We start from the raw sequence: 5,646 nt of genomic DNA, 5'->3' as shown, positions 1-5,646 counted from the left end.
GGTCTTGTCCATCACATCATTCTCCTAATGATGTGATCCCGTTATCAATGACATCCAATGTCCATAGTCAGGAAACCATGACTATCTGTTGATCAACGAGCTAGTCAACTAGAGGCTTACTAGGGACACGTTGTGGTCTATGTATTCACACATGTATTACGATTTCCGGATAACACAATTATAGCATGAACAATAGACAATTATCATGAACAAGGAAATATAATAATAGCCATTTATTATTGCCTCTAGGGCATATTTCCAACAGTATGCTCCTGTAATACCACGGTTGAAACGTCTGTTCAGAAACAAAGAGAATGCCAAGTTGATGCGATGACACAGAGAGGACCGTTAGAAAGACGGGAAGTTGAGAGAACCCACTAACGGGTCGCAGTGGAGAAAAATTGAGAGGAAGTACTGGGAGGAGTTTGTAGGTACGTATGGTTTGGTTTAAGCGTGGATGGATTAATCCTTTTGGGGAGCATAGCACAAACCACAGCACCTGGCCCGTGACTCTATGTATCTATAACCTTCCTCCTTGGCTGTACATGAAGCGGAAGTTCATTATGATGTCAGTTCTCATCCAAGGCCCTATGAAACCCGGCAACGACATTGATGTGTACCTAAGTCCATTAGTTGAAGAACTTTTACAGTTGTGGAATGGAAACGGTGTATGTGTGTGAGATGAGCACAAACAGGAGGAATTTGACCTACATGCGTTGTTGTTTGTAACCATCAATGATTGGCCTCCTCTCAGTAACCTTTCAGGACAGACAAACAAGGGATAACACGCATGCACGCACTGTTTAGATGACACCGAAAGTATATACCTGAAGAAATGTAGGAAGAATGTGTACCTGGGGCATCGTCAATTTCTTCCGACCAACCATCAATGTCGAAAGAAAGGAAAGCATTTCAAAGGCGAGGCAGATCACCGGAAGAAGCGCGGCATCTGTACCGGTGATCACATACTTGCTATGGTCAATGATTTACAGGTAATCTTTGGAAAGGGTCCCGGCGGACTATCTGTTCCGGATGACGCTGAGGGACGCGCACCCATGTGGAAGAAGAAAACTATATTTTGGGACCTACCCTACTGGAAAGACCTAGAGGTCCGCTCTTCAATCGACATGATGCACGTGACAAAGAACCTTTGCATGAACCTGCTAGGCTTCTTGGGCGTGTATGGCAAGACAAAAGATACACCGTAGGCACGGGAGGACCAGCAACGTGAACACGAAAAAGACGGCATGCCTCCAAAGGAGTATGAAGGTCCCGTCCAGCTTCTCGTCGAATATAAAGGGAATAATAAATATGCCAGAGAAAAAGTTGCAGAACCTAAAGTCTCATGACTGCCACGTGATTATGACGCAACTGCTTCCGGTTGCATTGAGGGGGCTTCTACTGGAAAACGTTCGATTAGCCATTGTAAAGCTGTCTTCATTCCTCAATGCAATCTCTCAAAAGGTGATCGATCCAGAAATCCTACCAGGGTTAGGGACTGATGTGGCGCAATGTCTTGTCAGTTTCGAGCTGGTGTTCCCACCATCCTTCTTCAATATCATGATGCACGTCCTAGTTCATCTAGTCGACGAGATTGTCGTTCTGGGCCCTGTATTCCTACACAATATGTTCCCCTTTGAGAGGTTCATGGGAGTCCTAAAGAAATATGTCCGTAACTGCGCTAGGCCAGAAGGAAGCATCTCCATGGGCGATCAAACAGAGGATGTCATTGGGTTTTGTGTTGACTTCATTCCTGGCCTTAAGAAGATTGGTCTCCCTCAATCGCGGTATGAGGGGAGACTGACTGGACAAGGCACGCTAGGAGGGGACTCAATAATATGTATGGACGGGCATTCTTGGTCTCAAGCACACTACACAGTTCTAGAGAACTCTGCCTTGGTGACCCCGTATGTCGATGAACACAAGAACATTCTACGCTCCAAACACCCGGAGCAGTGTGACGACTGGATTACATGTGAACACATCAGGAATTTTGGCAGTTGGTTGCAAACACATCTCAGGGGTGACAACACTGTTTCTGATGACCTGTACTCATTGGCCAGGGGACCATCTTCGACTGTATTGACTTACAAAGGGTACAAGATAAATGAGAATACATTTTACACGATCGCCCAAGATCAAAAGAGCACCAACCAAAACAGCGGTGTCCGCTTTGATGCAGCAACCAAGAGGGGAAAGGACACATATTATGGTTACATAGTGGACATATGGGAACTTGACTACGGACATGATTTTAAGGTCCCTTTGTTTCAGTGCAAATGGGTCAATCTGTCAAGAGGCGGGGTACAGATAGATCCACAGTACGGAAAGACAACACTGGATCTGAACAATCTTGGGTACACAGACCATTCTTCCTAGCCAATTATGTGGCGCAGGTTTTCTATGTGAAGGACATGTCTACCAAACCGAGAAAAAGAAAAGATAAGGAAGCAAATACATCATACAATGAGCCAAAGCGCCACATAGTTCTTTCAGGAAAAAGACACATCATGGGATTGTAGGGCAAGACGGACATGTTTGAAGATTATGAAAAGTTTCATGAAATTCCTCCCTTGAAAGTCAAGGCTGACCCAAGCACCCTGTTAAACGATGAAGAATATCCATGGTTACGGCGCAATAAGCAAAGGACACAAGCGAAGAAAAAGTGAAGACTTTCTCTCCACAACTATTATGATGATGCCTTTGATCTAGAATATCACTGCAGTTACATGTGAAGAAATGAAATGCCTTTTGTAACAGACGAGTTTCCGTATGAAACCCTGATACTTCGAAGGGATTGTCCGTTTTGTACACGAAGTGCATCCAGTTTTTGCCATAACCCTCTCAAGTTTTTAGCACATGCTATGTGGGTGAAATGATGATACCCTGCCAACTTTCAACCTTTTCAGAGTTCATTTGTAGTGCTTTTCAACTTCAGTGTCATTTAGCTTACAAAAAATAGTAAATGCATGAAAAATACTAGATGAAGTTAGAAAGTGTTGAAAATTATGTAGCTTTGAATGGTTCATTTTGAACACACAAAAAGTCTGGAGTTCAAATAAGTTCAAAAAAATGAAATCCCTTTGTAACAGATGAGTTTTCGTCCGAAACCCTGATACTTCGAAAGAGATTATCCAGTTTGTACACGAAGTGCATCCAGATTTTTGCGTAACCCTCTCGACTTTTTAGCACGTGCTATGTGGGTGAAATGATGATAACCTGCCAACTTTCAACCTTTTCAGAGTTCATTTGAAGTGCTTTTCAATTTCAGGGTCATTTAGCTTAAAAATTCAGTAAATGCATGAAAAATACCAGATAAAGTCAGAAAGGGTTGAAAATTCATGATGTGGCTTTGAATGGTTCATTCCGAACACACAAAAAGTATGGAGTTCAAATAAGTTCAAAACAATGAAATCCCTTTGTAACAGATGAACCCTGATACTTCGAAAGAGATTGTCCATTTTGTACATGAAGAGCATCCAGTTTTTGCCGTAACCCTCTCAACTTTTTAGCACATGCTATGTGGGTGAAATGATGATACCATGCCAAATTTCAACCTCTTCAGAGTTCATTTGAAGTGCTTGTCAATTTTAGGGTCATTTAGCTCAAAGAATGAACTAATATAAAAAAGAATGAACTAGAAATTTTTTATGAATCTCTAATAGCAAAAAGAATGAACTAATAGAATGAACTAGAAACCTTTAATGAAACTCTAATAGCAAAAAGAATGAACTAGAAAACTTTAATGAAACTCTAATAGCAAAAGGAATCAACTAAAAAGCTTTAATAAACCTCTAGTATTTTTGAAACTAAAATTATATAAAATTTATGCAACTAAAATTATCAAAGTATTTTTGTTCAAAACATTAATAGCAAAAAGAAGTTGCATAAATAAATTTTTTTGTTTGAAACTTTAATAGCAAACTAAAATAACAAAATCTTTGTTTGATTAAAACAGACATTTCAAATAACCTAAAAACTACCAAATTGAATATAATGATAAAACACAGTAATATTAAATAGCAGGAAAAAGAATCACTCAAAAATCTATTTTTATAGTAAAGTTATTCACAAACAAGTGATTCACACAAATTTCAAAAAATTCAAATTTAAACTATTCAAATTGGAAAACTAATGGCACTAACAGAAAATTTATAATTTTTATTACCTAAAAGCAAAAAGAATCACTGAAAAACAGTAAGTATTTTGCTGCAGGTAGAAAAAAAATAAAGCAAAAAAACTGGAAAAAATGCCACCTACTGGGACACCACGGCCTGAATACGACTAGAAACCCAACCATGGGCCAGGATTCAGGCCCGGAGAAGGCCCACAGGCAGCGTAGTGTAAGAGTAGGCCCATAAGCCTGCATTTGAGAGGAGCTCGAGAGGGCAGCCGCAGTGGAGCTAATAAACCACTCCCCTCTCAACTAGTTAGGTGGGACTAAACTTTTGGCCGCGGGCAGCACAAGGCCTGTGGTACCGGTTGGTGGCACCAACCGGGACGAAAGGGGTGCATGGGTACCGGTTCGTGGTACCAACCGGGAGCGATGCCCCCCTTTAGTCCCGGTTGGTGCCACAAACCGGGACCCAAGGTCCTTCTTTCCCGCCCTTTGGGCTGCTGAAAAGAGACCTTTGGTCCCGGTTGGTGGCACCAACCGGGACTAAAGGGGGGTATTGGTCACGGTTGGTGCCACGAACCGGGACCAATGCTTCGTGTATATAAGAAAGCACTTAGCAGTTTCTGCAAAAATCACTTCTTTCTCCGCCCCGACACCCACAGCTGCTCCTCGTCGCCGTCGCCGCCGAGCCCTGCCCCGACACCTCCCTCTGTGAGCACCGCGCCCCTGCCCTGCCCCCCGCCGCCGCGTTGCTTTTTTTGTCATACATGCTTTTTTTGTTACATGTTTGTAGATATTTTTACATGTTTTTAGATGTTCATATACGTATGTATGTATTTTTTAAATATATGTATTTTTTAGATGCATTTTTTGTATGTATGTATGTATGTATGTATGTATTTTTTTAGATGCATTTTTTGTATGTATGTATGTATGTATTTTTTCAATTGTAATATGCATGATTTTTTAAATTTTTAAATGTGCTCTGTTTTTTTAGATGTGATAGATAGATGTTTCGTGGAGATGAGAGGAGACGGAAGAGAATTTTTTTTAACTTTTTATATGTATGGAAAAGAGGAAGAAGGAAGAAGGAAGAAGGAAGAAAAAGAAGGAGAGGGAAAAGGAAAATAAGAAGAGGAAGAAGGAGAAGAAGAAGAGAAGAAGAGGAGAGGAAGAAGAGGAAGAAGAAGAAAAGAAAAGAGGAGAAGAAGAAAAATAGAATATATTATTCTATTTTTTCTTCTCTCCTCTATTCCTTCTTCTTCTCCTCTCTTTTTTTCTTCTTCTATTTTTTCTTCTTCTCCTCTATTCCATCTTCTTCTCCTCTTTTTTTCTTTTTCTTCCTCTTTTTCTTTTTTTTGGGAACGAGGGTGTCGAGGATCGCCGAGCGGTTGAGGGTCGGGAACTAGGCTAGAGGGTCGAGGGTCGTCGAGAGGTCGAGAGTCGAGGGTCGAGGATCACCGAGGGGTCGAGAGTCGAGGGTCGAGGATCGCCGAGGGGTCGAGAGGGGGACGTCGATCAACCCCCTC

This window comes from Aegilops tauschii, chromosome 1 (assembly GCF_002575655.3).
Source record: "Aegilops tauschii subsp. strangulata cultivar AL8/78 chromosome 1, Aet v6.0, whole genome shotgun sequence".
Classification (NCBI taxonomy): Eukaryota; Viridiplantae; Streptophyta; class Magnoliopsida; order Poales; family Poaceae; genus Aegilops; species Aegilops tauschii.
Note: the sequence above shows the minus strand (reverse complement) of the source record.